This window comes from Heterocephalus glaber, unplaced genomic scaffold (assembly GCF_053883595.1).
Source record: "Heterocephalus glaber isolate CG9 unplaced genomic scaffold, H.glaber_assembly_v1.0 deba00001608, whole genome shotgun sequence".
In the NCBI taxonomy this organism is placed as follows: Eukaryota; Metazoa; Chordata; class Mammalia; order Rodentia; family Bathyergidae; genus Heterocephalus; species Heterocephalus glaber.
The window spans coordinates 4103413-4128908 of record NW_028258379.1 but is presented as its reverse complement, the minus strand read 5'-3'; positions in this window follow the sequence as shown (position 1 = coordinate 4128908).

Here is a 25496-nt window from a genome sequence, read left to right as displayed (position 1 = left end):
TTAAAACCATTTACCATTTAAACCATTTACCACCACTGGGAAATTCTACTCAAAATCTTCTAGAACTAGAAAGAGACTAGGGAGATTATAGTCTAAAATGTGTATGGGTCTGTTGTCTTCCCAGTTTCACTCTACCCTAAAGGAAAATCAGGACTGGAAGTACACAGGATTATACTAAGAGACTAAGAAAGAATGGATGATATGAACCCCTGGCTTCCTGGGGGTATAATGTGTTGCATGTGGGGTGTGTTCAAGGACTTGGAAGGCCTGAAGAGCAGATTTTATTGGTTGTGAGCTCAGGAATGACTTCATGTGAGACTTCACAGGAGATTTTCCCTACATAAAAAAGCCCCTAGACTGCTGGATTCTCCTCTGAGTTCAGAAAGAGAGTGAGTGAGACACAGGGTACCTGAGCTCCCTAGGAAGAGGTAGAGGAGCCATTGTCATTTCAAATAGGATTCAGGCATGCAGTGGGCCCCATGCAGTGCAAAGTAAGGCTTATTGGGGTTTATTTGGGGGGAGCTGGGGCTGTGGACAGGGAAGAGGAGGTGACTGAGACCGGCCAAAGCATCAGATGGAAACTTGAGATAGATTAGCTCGGAAATCCTCCAGTGTATCCTAGTTCCTCTCACATCCCTAGAGGCAAATTGATGTTTTATTTATGGTGTCTGGCACTCATATGTACTTCTTTAAATAAATTAATTTTACACTGCAGAAAGTAGAACTTTCTTAACTGATGTAGTCAAGCAGTAGTGAGTGCCAATGAAAAGGCCAGGAAGCTACTTCATATGGATGGCCAGGGTTTGTAGTTTTGAAAATAAGGGTGGGATTTGTCTTTGCTCATTTTGTGGGAAGGACTATTTAAAAAGGCCAGATGGAAAATAAAATCTATGTGTATCTGTGGTATTTCTAGGATGTAATTTTTTTTAAAAAACCGCTCCAAATTCATGAAATATTGGGGATATTTTAAAGGGGCTTCATGAAAGTTTACAGAAAATTTTCAGATCTTGAAAGTGTATGATCCTGTTGTGCTGAATTATTGACTTTCAAAAAGTAGTTCAAGATTTTAAAGTCTTTCCATATGACAATATTAAGAAGGCCTAAAAAGACCTTTTGTTAATATCAATCTTGTAATTGTTTTCTTTCCTTAGTTTCAAAAAACTTTAATTCTACAATGTCTCTTTCTTGGATCACTGATATTTATCACTTTATGCAAACTAAAATTTCCTACGGAATGTGAATGAGCAACATTACTAGCAGCTGTTCATTGCCTTTTACCTACACTATTGTGTATTTATGGTTTATTTATTATATTGAAAGCTCCTGTATAGTCAAATCAAATTTAGACACAACAACAACGGTGCAGCCCTTATTTGTATAAAATACCTTTGGAGTGCTATATGATATTTGGCAAAGATGCATATCAGAATTAGTGTAGAAATCCTTCTACTTCTGGTGATAGAGAAGAGGAAGAATATCCATTTCTATGGTAAGAAAGACCTAGAGAAATTAAAATAATTATTTTTATATGGAGCTAGTGAGAACTACAGCAGCTTCTGTACCTGGCAATTCACTGCTCTAGGTTTGGGCAGATGGAGCTGTGAAACCTGTCATAGATGAAGGCATAGGGTTGAGGAGAAATCAGTCAAGCACTAGACGATTTTGTGAGCTGATGAGATAGAGCAGAATCTGGAAGAGCAGTAAAGACAAAAGCCAATTGACTGGTCTAAAAATACTCTCGTCTCAACTATCACTTACTATTGTTAGGAAAGCCATAGTGGACCAGGGGCTGGAAAGCAGAGAGAAATTACAGCTTTACACATTCTTATGAGCATGACTCCAGGGCTTTACCACAGTTTAGTACAAAGGTGGATAGAACCTATATGTGATTTAAGCCCAAACCCTTCCCAGCTGGTGGTATAAGTCTTCGAAGTATCTGAGATTTTACTGAACTTGTAAAACAACAAATAAGTTAGCTTGGCATAATTTCATGGGTGTTGGTAGGTGACATAAAACTCCTGGGTCAAAGATGAAGGGTGGTTTATTACTTGCAGTTGTCACAGTGCACTTCTCCAGATCACAGTTCCCACAGGGTGATGCAAAGACAGTGAGACATGTGCCTGAACATTCAATCAGTTCTGTTACAGGAAAGCAACACTGAGTTTAGGGAACCCAAATGTTTTTATGATGGTCTGTAAGTATCCTGCTCTTCATTCTAAGTGGAGACACCATCTCCTTCTTCCAAGTTTTTTGCTACATAAACATCTTTGCAAAGATAGTCTGGAATAAATAGTCAGTGTCTCTGCTTGTGAGATGTGAAGAAATGTCAGACCATTGGAAAATCATCTCCCAGAAGTGATGGTCAAAGCAGGAAGCACATGGAATAATAGGGGGGCAACCACAGGTGAACGTAAACTTAACCAAGTTAACCCAGGCTCTTATTAACTAAACATGAACTTCTCAACACCTGATAGAAGAGAATTTTCAGTATTTGAAAAAAAAGCAACAAAAATATTCAGCCATCACTACTTTCTGTATACAATGCCTAGATTACAATAAAGTGGAGAGACATGAAAAATAAAAAGGAATATTTCATTTTTAATAAAGAGAAAAGAGTCACAAAATACAGATTTATAGATGAACCAGTTATTGGAAGTAGCAGGCAGACAGTAAACAATCTATTATATTAAAATAATTTACAAAAAGGGTGACTATAATGTGTAAAGAAATAAGATATTTAGAGAGAAATAAAAATCCTAAGTAATAACAATAAATATTTGAACAAAAAGAACAAACTGAAAAATATACTTTCTGAATTAATTCAGTGTATAAGTTTGCATAATACTGGTCACTGCAGAAGGAAACATCTGTGAACTTAAAAGCAAAACAATAAAAGTTACTCAAATGAAGCAGAAAGATTAAAAAGTTTTCAAAAGAAAGATGTGTAGGATAATATTAAGCAGTCAACCATAGTGGGTAATTGGAATGTTAAGAGGAGACAGGAAATGGAACTAAGAATTTTCCATATATGTTGAGGATCATCAACTCATGGATTAGCGAGGTTTAGCAAACCCTGAGCTGGAAAAACACAAAAGAAAGCACACCTTGACGATCAAGCCAAAGTCTGCAAAACAAATAAAAAGAAAATCTTAAAAGTATTCAGAGGCTGGGGATTTAGCTCAGTGGTTCTGCTGCCTGCCCCGCAAGCACAAGAACCTGAGTTTGATCCCCAGTACAAAAAAAAAACCAAAAAAAAACCCAACAAAAAACAAATCAAAATAGTGAGAGTAAAATACTGGACATAATCACAGATCTTACAAATATTCTTATGGGAATATGAAGATCAACTTTATGCCAAGACTTTCGACAACTTAATTGAAGTGGACAAATTCTTTAAAAGATACAGTTTACAAAACTGATATAAGAAAGAAGGTACAGATAATCCTTTAAAAACGAACAACAAAGCTGGAGGAATACAGCATCTATATCAAGATTAGTCATAGTATGTAGTAACCAAAGCAGTATGGCATTAGATGAATAGATGAATAGATCTATGAATCAAATAGAAAATTTAGAACTAGATCTACATTTTTATAGTCAATTGATTTTTAATAAAAGTACATAACAATTTAATAGGCAAAGTGATTCTTTCTAACAAATGGTAGGGGAAGGTCTGGGTACTGTATGGAAAAAGAGTCACATCAGTCCCTACCTTAACCCATACACAAAAATTGTATCAAAATAGAAGACTATCTTTCTGACTTTGGGGTGCACAAAGTTTTCTTAGCAGGACGCTAAAAGCATTAGCAACAGAAGAAAAATCTGATAAATTGGATTTCAGAAAAATTTAAAACCTCAGTTCATCATAATACATTAAGAAAATGAACAGGTAGGTCATGGACAGGGAATCAATCATTGGTAATCCCTGCATCAGACAAAGGATTTGTAATCTGATTATAACAGGCCTCCTGTAACTATGAAATCAAAACCCGCATAACCTACATAAGGAAAAGCACAAAAGATTTGAATGGGCATTTTACTAAGAATGTGTACAATGGACAGCAAACACATGAAATGTGTTAATATCATTTGGCATCAGGACAGTGCAATGTAAAAGTACAATGAGATGCCACTTCACACCTGACAGAATGGCTCAAACTAAAAGACTAAGTGTTGTTGAGGATATGGAGCAAGTGGAGCTTTCACACCTTGTAGGTGAGAGTGTAGCAATATAATCATTTTTTAAATACAGTTTTAAAAGCTGAACTTTGTTTTTAAGTTGAGTATATACCTGTCTCATAACTTTATAATTCTGTTTCTGGGTATTTGCCCAAGAAAAGTAAAAATGTATGTTCATAAAACATTTGTACAAGAATGTTCATATCAGCTTTAATTTATTAATTAATTTTTGTGATCCAGGGGCTCAAACCCATGACCTTGCATACACCAGGCAAGTGATCTCTACAACTGAACTACATTGCCAGTGTCAGCTTTCCTCATAGTAGGCTTTAAGAGCCTGGAAATCAACCACATGTCCGTCAATAGAGAAATAGAAAAATAAAATAGGAACACATTAATTCAATAGAATACTACATTGCAAGGAAAATGAAGAAACTGTCACAGAACACAACATTATGGATAAATCTTACATGTGTTACATTGAATGAAAGCAACTAACTTGCCCAACATAAAAGCACAGCACTATATTATTTCCTTTAGAGAGAGAGAGAATTAATCCACAGTGATAGAAATTAAAATAATTGTTGCCTCTGCAGAGAGAACTGGAGGGTGGTTAAAGTGAAATTTCTGGACTGATTGAAATGCTCTTTATCTTGATTGGGGGTATGAGTTAAGTGGGCTTGGACAATTTTCAAAATCCATCAAACTACATTATAGATCCATATATTTAACTGTATGGAAATTAGAACTCAATTTATTTTTATTTTATTTTATGTTTTATTCTTTTATTGGTACATTTTAGGTATACAATACGTTTATGTTTATCATTGGGTGCTTGTACCTGGTGTAGGGGTGGTGGGAGGGGAAGGGGAAAGGGAAGAAGGGAAAGAAAAAAAATGGAAACGAAGTAAGAACTAGAATTCAATTTAAAACAAAACAGTACTTAGTAAGAAATTGCACATAGAAAGAGAAGTGAAAGAAACTCTCTTAAAGTCCATATTGTATAATGCCATGGAAAAAATTTCTTCTAACTTAATCTGGACTGATATTGATTTTATTTGAAAGAAATGTATCAAGTACCTCCTGGTACATGAGCCATGATCTAGGAATTGGTGGACAGGGCAAAAATATACCCTTGTTCTCATGCACTTTACATTTTAAGAGGGTGAAGGATGTGGGAGGTGCAGGGGAGACAAGAGCTTAACAAATAACGAGTGAGATAATTTCAGGTATATGTCAAGAAGAAAACTGGGAGAAGACTAGAAGGAGAAATGCACGTGGGGAGGGAAAACTTCTTTGAAGAGGTGAACGTTGAGCTGAATCCTAAATGAGAAAAAGGAGCCAGCTCTGTGGACATGGGTGGGAAGAGATTTCTCAGCAGAATGAGGTGTGGACCCTGCGCAGCAATAGCATGGTGTGTAAGAGGACTGCGATCAGCTTCGGGGACCAGCGCATAGAGGCAAGGGGGAGAGTGGTCTGGTGTCTTCTACTTACGCTGTCTGAGTTCCCCTAGATTGTTTTCGATATAAATATTCCTGGCCAATATCCAAATCACTTTATGGGTCTAAAATTTGCAAGAGAATATGCTTTTCAGACTGCAAAGAAGTGAATTTACTTTAGTTATTATTGTTACTATTTTAAATGATTAAATATTTGTATGATTTCATCAGTAAATGCTACTTTTATTAACTTTTTATTGCTTACTGTAGTATAAGTTATAGTGAGACAATTTCGAAAACCACAGATAAAACAAAAACATAAAAAAGCTCTGTGGCTGTTTCAGTAATATAACTCTAGGTATAATCGTATATATGTTAAGTAACTATATTATAATGCTCTGAAGATTGATATCCCTGCTCTATTTTACTGTCACCTAATATGTACTACAGTCCTATTTAAAGGCTACATAATGAACTGCTGCACAGATACATAATAATTCATGAAATTAATTCTGTAATCTTAAGCATTTAAATTTTTAGTCTTTATCACTATTCACAATTGTGCACCTCTGTGCCCATCCCTAATTGCTTTTTAGAACAGATTTTTGTGACTGCATTTACTTTTGATATATACTTTCTAATTAACCTTCTCAAATGTCTATACCGATCTAATGAACAATTTCAGTGTAACTTTTTCCTTTATAAATGTTACCTGGAAAAAATGATAGCCTTTCTATTGTTCTACAGGCACATTCTGAACCAGGAAATGTGCTGTTTTGATATTTCAAAAACCAAATCCAAGACAAAAGCTTTGTTAAAAAAAACAAACAAACCAGAAAGAAAGAAAGAAGACAGGCGATGCCCAGAGGAAAAGCCAGGGCTCTGGGGTCAACGCTCAGTGCTTCTTTCTTCCTGTTTGGCCTATGTGTTACTAGAAGCACGACATGGCTTTGTGATGAAGGAAAGAACAGGAAAGACAATGGGTAATAGGATGAAGGGAGCAGATTGAAATGGAGTCTAGGGACCGAGCACGGGGGACAAAACAAGCATTGGGTGGTAGGCAGATTAATGACCCCCAAGAGATCCACCTCCTAAGCCCCTGAATCTGTGACTATGCTACTGCCCATGCTAAGAGCTTTTCTCAGATGTGATTAAATTAGCGATCCTGAGATATGGGAGATTATCCTGGAGTATCTGGGTGGGATCTGTGTAACCACAGGGATCCTTGTAAGTAAAAGACAGAGGCTTGAGAATAGTCCGAGAAGGAGATGTGAAGACCTAAGTAGACAATGGACTGATGCAGTTGCCAGGACAAGCCAAGGAATGGACACAGCCTTTTACGAACAGGAAAAGACCAGCAAACCTGTTCCCTCCCAGGGCTTCCAGAGGGAGTGCAGCTCTACAGACACCTTTGGGTTTAGCCCAATAAGGTCTACTTTGGATTTCTTATCTCCAGAACTACAAGATACTGAATTTGTTTTGCTTTAAGCTACCAAACTTAAGGTAATTTGTTATAACAGTAGTAGGAAACTAGTAAAGCTGCTGGACTTAAAGGAAGGAGTAGCGAGTGATGCAATTTTTGAAAAATGAATTTGATATTTGGGTGGAGAGACAAAGGTGGAAGAAGGTGAGCAATCTTATATGAAACTGCAGGGATGGGGTAGAATAGAAAAAGGCTGAGTTCAAGATGAGGTCATAACTCCCTGCTGTTTGCTTCCCAGCACTATTTACCCTCCCTAACACAGTTTGAAGTTTAATATATACTTGTGCAGCCATTTATTTCACTTCTGTCTGTCCTTGTATACTGCAAGTTCTGGGAGGGCAGAGGGTGTCTGCTTTGAGTACCACAATATCCTGAGCAGCCTTATAATAACCAATAACGAATAAATGGGCAGGATAAAGATGAAAGTGAAGGAGTAAATTGGGAGAAGACACTGGTAGGAAAATAGGAGGCAGAAAGCCCAACAGACATTTAGCCAACTTCTTGGAGAGATAAAATGTATTACATTGAGTTATAATGATTTTTAGCCATTAGGCACATTACCCTAGTTTACCTTTTTTGTTTTGCAGTTTTGGTATAGAGATTGATTGAGAGAAGAAGGGGCTTTGGAATTAGACTTCTTTGGTTAAAATCCATGTTTCTTAGGCGTACTGTTCCTGCATATTTAAATACATTCTTTATAGTACTTAAGTTTAATGCTTGTCAGTGCATCTGGGAGGCTAATGTATAGCAGAAGTGCCCATTATCTGTCCATCCATCCATCCATTCATCCACCCACCTACCGTCTATGCACACATCCCATTCAGTTGGGAGGTTAGGAGCATAAGCTATGGAGCCAGACACCCAAGGTCCTGTCTCAGTCCTGCCAGTTCCTAACTATGTGAACTTGGCCAAGTTATTTAGCATTCAGCTTTTTGATCTGCAAAATAGATATACTAATATAGTTATTGAAAGAATTAAATATAAACCAAATATAATAATTTCTGGTGCATAGTGGATAAATGTACCTATTTTCATTATTAGTTGAACAAGACACATTTTGGTTTAGTGAAAAGAAGCAGAGACCATGTCTACTCTAGTTAGCCATGTGATTGTAGCCAGACTTTACCTCTGTGGTGAGGGAGGAGGTTGGACTAAAGCAGCGAAGGTCCTTTTAAGATGCAGATTCTGAGGAAGCAGGTCTGGAAATGATGCGTTCCTATCTGCTTCAAGATGATGGTTACGCTGCTGATAGTGGGTGGATCATACTTCACATAGCTGGGAACTAGCCAACCTTGAAGGCTCTTTCTTGCTGCAACATTTCTGTTATTGTTGTCACCAACCTTCTAGTCTCCAGGCTATATAATTCTTGGAGGTTAGCTATTTCTTCTTTTGCCTATATCTAATCTTTCTTTTTTAAAAAATTGATTCTGTTTGAAATGACTCTTATGTTCACTGAACCTAAATTATTATACGGTGATTTAGAAAATCAACTGCTTGATTAAGCTACCATAAAAATTGTTACAGAAAATGTTAATAAAGTGGCAAAACTGAATAATTTAATATTGTGACTACATAAACATATAACAGCATACTAGAAAAACAGGGCAGGCAGGAAATGCCCAAATGGATATAGAAATATGATTTTAAGTGTGTGTGTGTATATATGTATGTGTATATATATACATATATTTAATGAATACATATAATCTGGAAAATAAAAATATTGTCTTTAAAAAATCACCAAACCAAAATCCTAATCCAAAGATATTTCCGGAATCCTTTGACTCTGTTGCCATCTTTTCTCTCCTAAGTATCTTTATAGGTTTCTTTTTTCATTTGTTAGTTTTTGGCTTTAATGACAGAATAGGCTCCACTCTCCAAAGGGATTTTGCTTTTCATCTCCCCTGAGGATGGAAACTCCTTTTCCCCCAGGTTCTGCCCGACGGGAGGGATTAATCTGTTCTACAAAGCAAAGCGCAGTGACAAAACACCAGTCCCCACACCACTGATCCCACTTCCAATGGTTCCCAAAGGCTGAGGGCCAGAATCCTGACTCTAAGCCATCTTCCCGAGACTCCTTTGAGCTTTGCCTCAAGTAAAAGAACAAGGGAGGATATGGAGGGATGAAGTCAGATGTTGCCTAGCTGCAGCTCATGCCAAATGTGACTTGGGAGGCAGCCCCACAGCTGCAAAACAAGCCAAGCAGCCAGCCACGTCCACAGCCACTGAGCCTCCAAGGGAATGAAAGCCGTGGAGCCAGATGTTATTTCCAGAAAGTAAGTGCTGTGCAGAACTTGGCCTCTGAATGGAGCATCTGTCCAACTTATCTTCCACTTTGTCATAGATAATGAAAACTCTGCTTGGAAGCCCTGGAAAAAACAGCATGAACATAACTTGACTATGAAACGAAAGTCATGGAATACTAATGTTTTTGCCAAAATATATTCTGGAGTTTCTCAGATTTCTTAGTTTGAATTTATATTGCAATGAACTTTCTGGGAGGAAGAAAAGTCTGTTTGTTGATTAGCTTCTAACACAGGTTCTGCTTGATTCTACTTTTTATATCCCATAGGATTTGAGGAAGAAACATCGTTATACGCTCAAGAAGTAAAATCGTTCCCCTCCCCTTTCCAAAATGAACTTTCTTTCTTTGCTAGCCCACTATACCTTCCAGGTCTGCTGGATATGGTTTGGAGCTCAAGTGTCCCTGCCTGAGGAATGTGTAGGGGGCCATAAGCTAAGCCCATTTCCCCTAACAGGTCTGTGCCCAATGGAGAGGGGCATTTTTCTGAAGTAACACAGGTGCTGGCCACTTGCCACAAACTGTGTCCACAGGGTTACTTCTGCTTGGATGGGACGCCTTTTCCGAGTTAGCGCAGCTCTGACTCCATCTCAGACCTCCAGCCTGGAGTTACTGCCTTCCTGCTGCTGGTGCAGTCCCATTCAAGGCTCAAGGGTGGACCCATCTTGACTGCACACCAGGGAGTCTGCAGGACTCTCTCCAGAGTCAAAGCACCAAATCTGGCCCTGAATTGGTATCTCCATTCTTTTTGTTGTTGTTGTTGTTAAATTCTTTTATTGGTACATTTTAGGTATACAACACAATTACATTTCTCATTGGGAACTGTACCTTTACATGATGCATCTTGGTTCTTATTTTTTCCCCATTCCTAGCCAACCCTTCCCTATTTACAAAGACTTTATTTCCATTTTTTCCATTTCTCAGCATTTTTCTTTTCCCTTCTTCCCTTTCCCCTGCCCCTCCCACTACCCCTACCCCTTTGGACCTTTTCTTCCTATTTTACATTTTCGATTATTCATTCTAATCATTGGTACATTTTAGGTATCCAATATAATGACATTCATCATTGGAAATTTGCACCTTTACATAGTCTCTCTTGGTTCTTATTTTTCACCCTTGCCCAGCCCTCCCTTCAACCCCTCCATTCCTCCCTATTTACAAAGATTTTGTTCCTATTTTTCCATTTTCTCATATTAATCCCATTCCCTTCTATCCTTTCCCTAGCCCTCCCACTTAATTCCCCTTTGCCCCTTTTCTTCCTATTTCACATTACCTATTATACATTTAGTCCTTATTTACACTTTCAGTTTCTCACACCAGAGAAACTATTCAGTATTTACACATGTGTGTCCTATTTATTTCACTTAAGAGTATTGCCTCAATGTGCATCCACTTAGCTATAAATGTCTCTAATTTCTCATTTTTTATGGCTGAGTGGTACTCCATTTTATAAAAAACCACATTTTCTTTATCCAGTCTCCAGTTGATGGGCATTTGGGCTGTTTCCAAGTTTTAGCTATCACAAACTGTGCTGCTATGAACATGGGTGCACATATATCACTGTGGTATGACTCTTTTAATTCTTTGGGGAAGATTCCCAGCAGTGGAAAAATGGGGTCAAATGGGACTTCCAGTCCTAGTTCTTTGAGGTATCTCCATAGTGATTTCCACAGCGGTTGCACCAGTCTACACTCCCACCAGCAGTGGAGCAGGGTTCCTCTTTCCCCACAGCCCTGCCAGCATTTGTTATTGGTTGATTTCATGATCGCAGCCATTCTTTCTGGAGTGAGGTGGAATCTCAGCATTGTTTTCATTTGCATCTCTCGAATGACCAGTGATGTTGAACATTTTTTCATGTATTTATTTGCTATTTCTACTTCCTTGTCTGAGAAATGTCTGTTCATTTCAGATGCCCATTTTTGGATTGGGTCTTTAAATTTGGGAGGTCTGATCTTTTAAAGTTCTTTATAGATTCGAGATAGTAGACCTTTGTTGGAGGAAGAGCAGGTGAAGATTTTTTCCCACATTGTGGGTTGTCTCTTCACACTGCTGGTGGTTTCTCTTGCTACGCAGAACCTTTTTAATAAGAAGAGATCCCACTTGTTGATTGTTTGTGCTAGTTCATGGACAACTGAGGTTTTGTTCATAAAATCTTTTCCTACACTGATGTCTTCAAGAGTTCTACTTAACTTCTGTTCCAACTGGTTCAGAGTTTCTATTTTAATATTTAGATTTTTAATCCATTTCGATTCTAGTTTAGTGCATGATGAGAGATATAGGAAACTCAATTTTTCCAGCACCATTTATTAAAGAGGCTATCTTTCCTCCAGTGAGGGTGTTTGGCTCCTTTGTCAAAGATGAGGTGGCTGAGTGTGTCTGGCGTTGTTTCTGCATCTTCTAATCTGTTCCACTGGTCCTCAGGTCTGTTTCTTTGCCAGTACCATGCTGTTTTTATCACAGTAGCTTTGCAGTATAGTTTCAAGTTGGGGATTGTGATACCCCCTGCCATGTCTCTGTTACCTAGAATTGCTTTTGCTATTCTGGTTCTCTTCTTGTTCCAAATGAATTTTTGGATTGTTTTCTCAACGTCTGTAAAGTATGCTGCTGGGATCTCAATTGGAATTCCATTGAATCTATATAGCAGTTTTGGAAGTATGGCCATTTTCATTATATTAATCTTTCCTACCCAGGAGCAGGGGATGTCTGTCCATTTTCTGGTATCATCTTCAATCTCTCTTTTCAGAGTGCTATAGTTTTCAGAGAAGAGGTCTTTGATTTCTTTCGTTAGGTTGATTCCTAGGTATTTCAGTCTTTTGGATGCTATTGTGAAAGGAATTGTTTGTCCTATTTCTCTCTCAGTGAGTCTGTCATTCTTGTAGAGGAAAGCTATTGATTGTTGTGTGTTGACCTTGTAACAAGCTACTTGACTGAATTTGGTTATTAAGTCTAGAAGATTTTTGGTGGAGTTCTTGGGGTCTTCTATATAGTGTATCATGTCATCTGCAAATAATGACAATTTGACTTCTTCATTTCCTATCTTTATTCCTTTTATTTCTTTCTCTTTTCTAATTGCTATGGCTAATGTTTCCAAAACCATATTGAACAAGAGTGGTGATAGTGGACATCCTTGTCTTGTTCCTGATTTTAGTGTGAAGGATTTCACATTTTGACCATTTAGTATGATATTGGCTGTTGGCTTTTCATAGATGGCTTCTATCAGTTTGAGGTAGAGACCATCTATTCCAATGTTTTGTAGGCTTTTTATCATAAATGCATGTTGGATTCTGTCAAATGCTTTTTCTGTGTCTATGGAGATAATCATATGGTTTTTGTCCTTGGCACTATTAATATAGTGTATTACATTGATTGATTTGCATATGTTGAACCATCCCTGTATCCCTGAGATGAATCCCACTTGATCAGGGTGTATGATCTTCTTGATGATCTTCTGCATTCTATTTGCCAGTATCTTATTAAGGATTTTTACATCTATGTTCATTAGTGAGATTGCCCTATAGTTCTCCTTTTCGGTTGGGTCTTTCTTTGCTTTGAGGATCAAGGTGATGCTTGCTTCCAGGAATGAATTTGGGAGTAGTGCTTCCCTTTCAATTTCATTGAAGAGTTTAAGCAGTAGTGGCAGTAGTTTCTCTCTAAATGTCTTGTAGAATTCAGCAGTGAAGCCATCAGGGCCTTGGCTTTTCTTAGTTGATAAGTTTTTAATTATGTTTTCAATTTCATTGGTTGATATTGGGTTGTTTAGAATTTTTAGGTCTTCTTCGTTCAACTTTGGTAATTCATACATATCTAGGAATCTGTCCATTTCTTCTGTGTTTTCCATCTTATTGGCGTATAGGTTCTGGAAGCAGGTGTTGATGATCCTCTGGATTTCTGCTGGATCTGTTGTAATTTCACCCTTTTCATTCCTAATTGCATGGATTTGGGCCTTTTTTTCCCTTTTTCTGACAAGGTTGGCTAAGGGTTTGTCAATTTTGTTGATTCTTTCGAAGAACCAACTCTTGGCCTCATTGAGTTTTTGTATCATTCTCCTAGTCTCCATTGCATTGATTTCTCCTCGGATCTTTATAATTTCCTCCCTTGTATGAGCTTTGGGGTTGTCCTGCTCTTCTTTTTCTAGAAGCTTGAGGTTCAGCATCATGTTGTTTAATTGGGCTCATTCTGTTTTCCTAATATGCGTATTCACTGCTATGAATTTCCCTCGTAAGACTGCTTTCATTGTGTCCCATAGGTTCTGATATGCTGTATTGTCATTGTCATTTAATTGAAGGAACTGTCTGATTTCTTCTTTAATTTCCTCTCTGACCCATTGGTTATTCAGAAGTGTGTTGTTCAATTTCCATGTGTTTATGAAATTTTTCCAGTTTCTTTTGCTATGGATCTCCAATTTCATCACACTATGGTCTCATAATTTACAGGGGATAACTTCAATTCCTTTGTACTTATTTAAACATGTTCTATGTGTGAGTATGTGGTCTATTTTGGAGAATGACCCATGTGCAGCTGAGAAGAATGTGTATTCTGATTTTGTGGGGTGGAAGACTCTGTAAACATCTGTGAAGTTCATTTGTTCAAGAATTTGATTGAGTTCTAGTATTTCATTACTTATTTTTAGTCTAGTTGATCTATCTATTTGTGACAGTGGGGTGTTGAGGTCCCCCACTACAATTGTATTAGTGCATATATGACTTTTCATGTCCATTAGTATTTGTTTTATATAGTTGGGTGCACTAGTGTTTGGTGCATAGATATTTATGATTGTCATCTCTTCCTCTTGGATTCTTCCCTTTACAAGGATGTAGTGTCCTTCTTCGTCTCTCTTAATCAGTGTTGGTTTGAAATGTATTTGATCTGCCAAGAGGATAGCTACTCCTGCTTTTTTTCAGGTTCCTGTCGCATGCCGTATTTTTTTCCACCCTTTAACTTTTAGTCTATGAGTTTCCTTTTGAATTAAATGTGTTTCTTGTATGCAGCATATTGTTGGATTTTGCTTCTTGACCCATTCTGCCAGTCGATTTCTTCTGATTGGTGAATTGAGACCATTAACGTTGATGGCTGTAACTGAAACGTATTGACTTGTCATTGCCATGACTTTTCCTTTTTGCTGTGTTGTCCCCTTTTACATTTAATTTCTTGTCATGCCAGATGGATTCAGTCTGCTTTGCTTCCTGGGGTTGTGATCCTCAATGTCTGTTCCTAGGATATTGTGCAAAATTGTTTGGAGTGCTGGTTTGGTATTCACGAAGTTCCTAAGGTGTTCTTTGTCATGAAAGTATCTTATTTCTCCATCAATTTTGAAAGATAGTTTTACAGGATACATCAATCTGGGTTGGAGGCTGTTTTCTTTTAGGGCTTGGAATATGTCACTCCAAGCTCTTCTTGCCTTGATGGTTTGTGTTGAGAAGTCTGCTATGATTCTGATGGGCTTTCCTTTGTATGTGATTTATTTCTTTTCTCTGACTGCTTGGAGAATTTTGTTCTTCTGTTGAGTTTCTGGAATCTTATCAATTATATGCCTATGTGTAGATCTTTTTTGATCAAGGCTATTTGGAGTCCTATATGTCTCACTTATCTGTATGTCAAGTTCTTTCCCCCTCCTTGGGAAGTTTTCTGCCATTACTTCTGTGAAGAGTTTTTTTATGTCATCTGCATTCTCTCCTGTTTCTTCATTGACTCCAATCAGTCTTATGTTATTTTTCTTTGCATCATCTAGCAGCTGCTGGATTGATTTCCTGTGTTCCCTTATAATTTTGAAAGAATTTTTCTTTTCCTGGTCATTAATTGCAATCTTATCTTCTATATCTGAAATTCTGTCCTCACATTGGCTCATTCTGCTGTGTAGACTTTCAATGGAGTTTTTCATCTCCTGGAAATCTGTTTGCATCTGTTTTATGGATTCCATTTGTTTCCTATGTTGGGGTTGCATCATGTTTCTCAGCTCCTCTCTAGATTTATTAATCATGTCTTGCACTAGGAGCAGAATTTCTCCTGTTATCTGAGAAATTATTTCTGATTTCATTTTTTCCAGATCCCCTTTTGTTGCCAGTTCAGTGGGTCTAGGTGGTTGAGTATCAGAGTGTTCCATCTCATTTCCCTTTGGGGTTGCTGTAGGTGATCTGGAAGTCTGGTTTTGAGACTTATTTACATGTTTTCTCATTTCGACTGGGGAGTGGGGGGGGTGCTGTTGGCATCCACGCGGATCACCTCCTCTGAGCTCGGAGCGGTGGGACAGGGGCTGGGAGCAGCGGTAGGGATGGTGGCCCAGAAGCCCCTTCCTCTGGGCTGGGAGCGGTGGGACAGAAGGTGGCCCAAAAGCCCCTTCCTCTAGGCTGGGAGCAGCGGGAGGAATGGTGGCTGGGAAGCCCCTTCTTCTGGACCAGGGGCAGTGGGACTGCGGCTCAGAAGCCCCTACCTCTGGGCTGAGAGCAGTGGGAGGGGTCTTTGTATCTCCATTCTGATCAGAGATGTTTTGCCCTAAGATCTAGGCCTTCCACTTATCCTCAAGAGACAGATTCTTGTCTTATTTCCTCAGCCAAATTGATATCTCTCATACCTGGCTGGTGTCTTAGTTCTTTCAGAGCGCCCTAGCCCTGTGTTGGCCTGGCTCTGGACACGCCAGGGATCCCAGTGTTACTCCTGTTCCCAGCCTGGCTGCTGCTCCTAGTTTTCTCCCAAAGGTTCCTCCCTACTTGGGTCTCCACATGTGACCTGCTCCAGGGTGAAGCTCCTCCCTCTCCTACCTGCCTGCGAATCTGGGTTACATTCTGATGTTGGCAGCTTGCCTGGACTGCTTCCTTTCTCTGTTGTCTTGAATCCTTTGGACAATGTATTCTACCTCTTGGGCTGAACTTTTTCTTGAGGGCTCTTCCATGGGTGGCTAAAGTTCTATGTCTATTCTTTCTGACATTGCCTCATTTTGCTGTAGGAAAGAAGGCACATACCTGGCCATGCTCTGAGATCATTAGCTCCAGGAAGGAATGATGTATGTGAGCAAATATCACCTATATGTCAGGGGACACACACTCTCCTGAAGACAGCTCCTTCCCATGTGCAGTGTCTGAGAGTTTACCAATAGCTGTGCCTCCCCCAGAAGTTCTCTGAAGGAGTAAGGACAGGAACATACGGCCACTGATTAATGTCATTATCTCACCTAACTATAGGGCTCCACGGTAGTATGTGAGTGTAAAAGATCCAGAGAGAATACAACAGAAGGATGTACATCTGAAGAAGTAGAGAGAGACACTGAAGACAAACCCTCCTGTCTTCTGACTTTTCTTTGTCTTGGTCCTGGGCTGGCAGCTCACGTAACTTTAGGTGTTGGTGTGGTTGGCATATTGAAGACTTGGAGAGAATACTGGTTGAAAACATTGCCCTTTAGCATCTGTGGAGAAAGAAACAGAAATGAAATTTAATATTTGGAAGTGGGCAGGAAAACTGAGGAATTAGCCATAAGTACACCATTTAATAGATTATAAGGTAAAACAAAGACCAACAAATGGCTAATGTCAGAAATGAGTGGGAACTAAGCTTGGGGGAAGGATATAAGGTCACAGGTAAGTCAGACAGAAGTTAAATCTGACACCACTAAGCTTAAACTTTGAACTCTGACCATTCCAAAAGCATCCCCATCTCCGGGACAAACTAGGGCATCTCACTTCCTTGATGTTGCTCACATATAGGCAGTGTGGCTGAGGGAAAGAGCTAAACATGGGATGGCAAATCACTCACTAAGTAGGAGTTGAAGGCCTTCTGGTGATTTTCCTGAAGGAGTAGGGTGGATGCATGGAAATTATCTCATCCTAGGAGGTGGTGATCCAGGGTGGCTGGAATATGGCTTTGGATTTTCTCTCATCCTGGCTGAATCACTTACTCATTGTGTGTGCTGGAGCACTTCACCAAGCTTCACTTTCCTCATCTGAAAATTGGGTGCAATTATGGGACTTATGCTCTAGGGCGGTCGTGGCGAACCTGTGGCACGCGTGCTGCAGTACAGTGTTTGTATCATTGAAAGCTCTAAAAGGTTCACCATCACTGCTATCGGGGGTTGTGAGGATAGCATGGAACTGTATAATATTATATGATATGTAATGACAGAGCTCTACCTAGACTCTCTGGGAGAGGGAGAGTTTGTGAATGGCAACTTTGTTTTTTATTGGGGGAATTCCTTATTTTCCCATAAAACAACCCAGTACTTCTGTCAGCAGTGTTTCTCCAAAGAGGCCAGAGAACTTTCATTTCTGAATCTCCTGGTATATGAAAAAGTAAGTATCAAAGCATTCGTGTAGTTTACATAATTGCATGTTAACAAAAACTGTAGCACACCCATGCACATACAAAGTATCTTGTAACACCATTGTGTTATTCATAAGCTTCTGGTGTCCTACAGGGTGGGCTGGAAGAGACCCAAGTTCAAAGATACGTGGTCTTTCAGTGCTGTTTGTGTCTTTCTGTAAGTAAACATTTAATCTCATTTGGAGAAAAGTGAAAAGTCTAAATATGGGGCTTGGTAATAACTCTCCAAGTACTGACTGTCTGGAAAGATCAGAATTTCAGGAAGATCACAGTATGGGACAAGCCCTGGATGAGGAACTAGGTTCGAATCGACTGACCATTGTTAGGAGAGACGGAGGAAGGCGCTTCTCTTCTCCAGGTTTAAGTGTCCGGAGCTTTACCACAGGGCCAGGATTAGTCTCTGCACTTAAACCTTGGGGAGACTAATTTCCATGATTCCGGGTCAGGAAGTTTGCATGTGTGCATGAGGCAAGGTTTCTGAAATGTTGAAATAATATAGCTGAGTAAAAGAATGGATTTCAAAATGTTTGTACCAACAAAGTCAATTTTAGTAATTTGTTATCTTTGTGTCTTTTGATATTTTGACAAAACTTAAGCATGAGAGAAGGCAGTGACTGAGATAAAAGGAATAGAGGATTCAACTCTGAAAAAAAACTATGGTGAGAAAGGCACAAGCCCAGGGCAAAAGCCAACAAGATTGCAGATGCAGCTCCATAGCACTATCAGATATTTCCCATTTATTTTCTCAATGGGTCACCTTTTTAGGGTTATTTCTCCTTTTCCTAATCTTGTTAGCCTTCCCTTATTTTTACACTTCTATCTTTCCATTGTTTTATTTAGATACAGAGATTTTAAGACATACTGCAGTGTTCCTGGGAAAGAAGATAATCATCTCTCCAGAACAGTTATGATTTTTAATTTTCCTCCTTGCCAATACCGATCAGTTGAAAAGTAGAAAAGCATTTTCCAGTAAATAACTCACATATTTGAACATATATATTTAGATGAAAAACAATCAGTCTATAACTTTATTTGAAGAGAAAGTTAAAAGTTAATTAAAGTTAAAAGTTTATTAAAATAGGAGAGATGTGAAATCAGAGGAAAAGATTAGAAAGAAAAGGAACACAAGATTATGGTCTGATGTAAAGAGTGGAGAAAGAAACCCTATCACAAAAGGCATTTCATAAGCAATTAATTTCTTTAATTTGCTTGAATATAAGTGTCTTGTGGCTGGAGGAACAGCTTTCTTTATAAAATATTATTTAGAAGTTATTCAAAGATAATGGGAAATTTAGTACAATTCCAATCAAGGCAGGTCTTAGGAAAGGTAAAGAGGTGTTGTTTGGTTCAGATTCTCAAATGGCACCCTGAAGAGCTCTATCCCTTTAGTTCTTGAAGACCTTTTGTCCCTCAGGTGCCCAGTATGAATGCAGCACTTCAGGGAGGTGCTGTCAGCCCTTTGTTTTTGAAGGGCAAGGGTGGCTTCTGAGTGTGGTACAGTGACTGGAGGAGGAGATGAATGGGCAGAATTCCCCACATCTCATGAATGCTGCTTGACTTATGCTCCCTGGGGGCTGTGTGGGAGGCTCACAGCAGAAAGGCACAACAATAAGACTCATTAGTTCAAATTTTGAAGATTATCTTGATCAGAAGAGCACAGAAGGAGCTCATTTTTAGAAAGTGTATGCATACATTCCAGAGAAAAGAGTAATGATCCCTAAGTACATGCAATACTAACCATCATCATTCATAGAGATTTCTTTTGTTCACAACTTAACTTGTCTAGAGAATTACTAAATGAATCTAGGAGCTGAAAATTCAGTTCATACCATGCCTCGGGGCCCCTGGGTGTCTTTCTTGCCCTAGCGGCCACTGTTTCTGAACCACAAAGCTAAAAGCAATTGGTCATAACACAATGAAACAAGCGAACTTTCTTGTTTTGCAATCCTAGGCTATAAAATCCTAAAATGAAGATGATATTTATGGACATGTTTGGAAGAGCCAGTGGACATGTTAACAATGAGGTTGGCCTGCCTCGATTCCATTCTTCAGAAGACAGGCTGAAAGTGGTTAGGAATGCTTGCTGATCAAGTGATGCACCAGATTGGTAGAGCCTGTGGCTGATTTCATAACAGGAAAGATTCACATTATAGAAAGCATTTTTCAAGGAGCAAAAGCGATGGAAAGAATAGAAAAGATCTAAAGGATCTTGTTATTAGTTTTACATGATTTTTAGATAGTCTCTGGGCAGACTAGCTGATCAATAAAACTTGATGTGTTGAATTGAATTTGGTAGATCTTCCTAAGCCTTAATTTTTATGCATTATCTTTTTTGGTTTCTGCAGTTTCCAACCAAAATCATATTTCATAAAGAACTAATATCTTTTAAAAAATATATGTAAAAGAGCTTTTTTAAGTTGTTGTCATGTTCTGTACAGCATTTGACACTGTTGATTCTCCTCCTTCTAGACACTTCCGATCCCCTCTGCTGTGGTTTCCATAGCACCCACTCTCCCCCTTTTCCTTCCTCCTTCCTTAGTAGGGTTAATCTTTAGCATTTGTTTTCCAGCATCACTTTCCTCCATGGTCCCTTATGTACTACTGTTGTGCGAGGTTCTATTCTTAGCTCTCTTTTCCCCATGCACTTTGTTTCCGCTAGGATCATGTGTCAATATTAACTTTAATATAGGTGTGCATGGCTGCCCCGTCTCCATTTAGAGCTTTCATTCTTTCTCTCTTTTGTTCTTTCTCTCTTGTGTCTCTTGTGTTCCAGATGGAAATTCCAGGCTGCCTATTTCACACTCCCACCACAATACCTCGGCGACATCTAGAACCTTGTGCAATCCTAATGAGCCCATTAACTTTTCCCTTTCTGCTCCTTGCACTCTTGCCTGAGTAAGTCGAGATTTTTGTGTCTCAGTAAGTCTCAATATTATTCAGTCTTTGGACCCAAAGGATGAATGAGGTTTGCTTTTCTTTCACTTCAGTGTTGATTGTGATACTACTATTACTAATCACAATTTATCAAGTAGTTAACATTTTCTACACCCTGTGCTTAGTGTGTCATACATTGCACAACATAATTTATGAGCCCCGTGCCACAGTGCCTAGCTCAGCTGGGCTTTAGGGCAGCTGTGGTGAAATGCTCTGGGCTTACTTCCATCATCCCACCTCAAGGATGTGTTTCAGCTCTCCTGCCTCTGTGATTTCTCTGCAGCTGTGGAAAGTTGTGCAGTCAGGGAACAAGTCATCATTATTCAAATTTTCAGGAGGGACCCCTGACAAACAGTGAGTGGGACTTAGTAGACAAATGTCCCAGGGTGCCATCTTTCCGTGGTGACTTTCAGGGCCATTCTGTAAGGCTGCTCAGAAAGCCCTCTGCAAGATCTAGCTGCTGTGGCCTAGAGATGAACCAGCCCAACACACACCCTTGGTAGGAACGGTTTTCTTTCTGTCTGCCTTACTCTGCATCTCCTCAGCAGCTGCATGACCCTAAATCCTGCTTCAGGCTCTGCCCCTGGGACAGAGTGAATTGAAATGCACATTGTGCAACCCTCACACTAGATCTTCATGGGAGATAATGCTATCCTTAGCCCCATCTTATGATGAGAAATTGAGGCACTGAGAAGGTTACTAAATCTGCACAGGGTCATCCAGTGTACAGGCTAAAGAGCTGGGATTTGAGCGAAGGCTATCTGGCTCCTGGAGCTACTTGTTGGCCAAAACCGGGATCTGAAGGTAAATGAGACACTTCTGGGCAGATGTCACTGACCGGCTGTGAGATCCGAGTATCATCCCTTCAGTGTCAAAAGATTACAAAAAGATTTAGCTTCTTTTCAGTTTGGTGATGAGCATTCTCAGCAAAATTTTAGTTTGACATCTGGTAGAATGGAAAGATTTATATTTTAAAGAACTGTACAGGTAAAAATGAAAACAAAAAAATACTTTTGCCAAATTTAAAGGGTATTACTGTTTCACAAGTGAAAATACTCATGATTTTTGAAACTCTTGACACTATGTATATTCACATTTAATGCTTAGATAGTCTTATGAATCCTTTTACATTAAAACATATGTATCCAGAATGTTTTCATAAAATGATACTCATTTTTGTTGTCAAATGGCATTTAAAAGGTAGATATACGTGATAACTTATACTAAAGTATGATAAGAATTTAGAAACATTGGTAGCTCCTCATGAATTAAATTGACGGCAGACAAAAGAAGAAATCACAGATATGCTTTCTGTTCAGAGTAACAGGTGAGGTTTTTCTTTTAATTTTTGTTAGTCCATGTTTGCAGTACCTAATGATTACATTTACTGTGGGACTTGTACATAGCGCATCTTGAGTCTTTTAATGTTCCCCACCCTTCTGCTCCCTCCCTGCTCCTTCCATTTCTTGGTTCCCTCTTCCCATTTGCAAAAGGGCTCTCTCTATTCTTTTCTTTTTTTTCCATTTTCTTTCCTGCTATACCATCTCCCCTCCCTTGTTCTCCTTCCCATTGGAAATAGATTTCCCTACTTCCTTTAACCTAGCTTTTATTTTGCTCTTTATTTATATTTTGGGTTTCTCTCAAAACAAGTTTTGAGTTTTGAGACAGTTTTTGAGATTGGGAACCATGTGTTGCCTTACGTGCTTTACCTATCCAGCCTCCTTTCACTATTCAGTGACCGCAAATGTTCTTATTTCACTCATTTTACCAATGAAGAATTAAGCGTAAAGGATTTGACAAGTTTCCTTTAAGTAACAGAGTTATAAAGGGAGTAACCTGGGACTGAAAGCCTTCCTTACTTTGTTTAGTCTCCAATAATAAAAGTAGCACACTCTGGGTAGTTTTTAAACAACAGAAATTTCTTTGCTCTAGAAGCTGAGACATTCAAGATCAAGGTGTAGGAGAATTGGTGTCTCATAAGGAACTTCTTCCTGGATCACAAATGGCAGCTTCTTCCTGTGTCCTCATATGGGGCCTCTTGTATCAGGGGACTAACTCTGCTTACGAGAGCTCTGTCTTCCGGCCTAATCCCCATCAAGAGCTTCACCCACTGACACCATTGCTTTGAGGATTATGTTTCAACACATGAATTCTGGAAGAGTATCCTGAACATTCTGAGCATAGCAGTTCTGGTCTGTATCACTGTCCAAATGAATCATTCATTATACTCCCTAAGAAATAGAATATATCCTGACTAAGGCACAAGGATTGTGCAGATGCAAACTTGTAATAAACATTCAAAATGCAAAATCCTTTTGGGTCCAATGAGAAGCCACCTGAAGGCATGTGATGTTGTGTAGGGTATGCACAAACATCCTCTTGGTGGACCTTGCGTTAATGTAGACAACGAGCTCCATTGGAGTTGTGGCTTCCAGTGTCCTCCGGCAATCCTCCCAGGATCCATCAAGAATATTATTTGTAATATAATCTGAAAATTATTCTAATTCAGAAAACGACTAACCATGGCTAAAATGCCATAGTGAAAAAATTACCTTTCATCAGAAAAAATGTCCAAATGTCTAACGTAGAGTATTATTTTTTATTCCAAGAGTTGCTTGCTGCTTGTTTTTAAATAGTGTGTGAAATAAAGGTTTTTCTATTGTTAAATAATTTAAGAAGTTAAAAGAAGAAGAATATTTTATGAGATGTCAGTGTGCTTTGAATGGTGGTGTCCCCCAAGTTCATATGTTGAAATTTACTCCCCAATACCGTAGTATTAAGAGGTGGGGCTTTGGGGAAGTAATAAGGTCACGAGGGCAGATCCTTCTTACGTACGATGAGTGCCCTTATGAAAGAGGCTCTAAGCAACTCTTGTTTGCTTCATCTACCCTGTGAGGACCCATAGAGAGCCCTGCACACCAGGAATGGACTTCTCCAGACAATGAGTCAGTGGCTCTTTGATCTTGGACTTTCTACTTCCAGAATTGTGAGCAGTAAGTTTCTGCTGTTTATAAATTTTCCAGTCTAAATTATTTTGTTGTAGCAGCCTCACCAGACTAAGATACATATGAAACTTCTGCGATATTCAAATTTTAATGGGAGGAAATAAAGTTTTCCTGGAACACAGCCATACTCATTAATTTGTATATTGTTTCTAGCTGTTTCTACACAATTCTATTTGGTATCTAAGGGTGAGATAGGAAGCATTGATTTCCCATGTCTTTGTTTTTTAAAGGTAATTAAAATATCTAATGCAAATACAACCTGAATACTCATGTACATGCATATCTTTTTTATTTATGCTATAATTTCTTCTCCACTTTCAAGACAGTGGCACTTTCATCCTCCAGTGTGAGCCCTAACAATAGAGATGTAGAAACGTGGGAAAAAAATTCACTCAGAGATGAAGTCATTTCTTGGAGAATCACTCATTTGTCTGGTGAGAATTATGTTAGCAGTGGTAATAATAGTGATCCAACACTTCCCAGTTTAGGAATCACCTTTGTATACTACTAAGTTACACTTAAGTTTCATACTTATTCTTGTGAGATCATATTATTATCACTTTGATTGTTTACATATAAGGAAGCTGAGGCTTTGTAAGATTGATCAATTTATTCAAGATCCCAAAATTAGTCAAAGCCCAGGCTCAAATACAGAAGTTTTAAAAAAAAAATTTTGGAAGGGGAGACATTATTGTTAAAAGGAAATAGTTATATTTTTTACATTTTTAGGCAATAACAACATTTTGTTATCAGAAAGATGGGAATTTATTTGTAAGAACAATATTTAGAAGTTTGATTATAGTTTTGAGTTGTCTTACTCTTTTTTGAGATGAGGGAGCGTCTTACTATATTGTCTGGGGTGGTTTTGAACTCTTGGGCTGGAGTAATAAGTGGTGGACTCAAAATTGTGTGATACTGGATCATGTGTGTGCAATAACTGGATCAGCCTGCTGATTGGATTAACACAGTTCTGGGTGTGGCTGAATAGATTTATTGAAGACAGAAACCCCATCCTGGGGTTAGACTTGTAGCCTGGATGGAATAAAAAAAGAAAGGGAGGCCCACTGCTGCTGCCTCCTGCCTGCTATGATCTGTTTCTCATCATCCATGCCTTTCTGCCACACTACCCTGCTTTGCAACCAGCTGACCAATGACTCTTTCCTGTCACATCTGAAGATTCACTTCACATTGCTTCCTCTCTGGGTCTCTTCCCTACTCGTTGGTTTACATTGGAGCCAACTTGGAAACTCAGTGAGATATATCATTTCTGGCTGTGACCCAGGGGCACTGCCTCCCCTACATAAGGTCCCTATGGAACTTCTAGTGAGGTTTCCAGTTTTCCTCACAAAGAGAGATGAGTCACTAGTGCATTTCTAGGCATGCTGAGAGACAGATTGGAAAATTCTATGGGAGAGAGAGGCTTTGTTTTCTTGATTATTGATTTCATTTCCAGGGCCTTCTTAGAGCTTTAAATTTTTTGACTTGATTAAAAAAACTATAGCTGACTCATATTCTCTTGGACAACAATGGAAAAATAAAATAAACATGAATAGTGAAGTTATATCTTTAAAAAAAACTCCATCCTTCCTATCTGTATGTACCTATGTGTCTGTCTGTCTGTCTGTCTGTTCTCTAACATTAAGGTAATGGAAAACAAAAACTTTTTCCTCATGAGCAGTAGCTAATTTTGTACTTCCAGAAAAATGCTTTAGATCCACATTTTAACGCTTGACACTAGAAAAAGAGAAATTTGTATAGAGCTGGTAGTTCTCTTCAGGAAGTCTATGTTAAAGTTTAAAACCTTACCTCAGAAGATTTTTTCTTTACAGTGACAAAACAAAAAATAC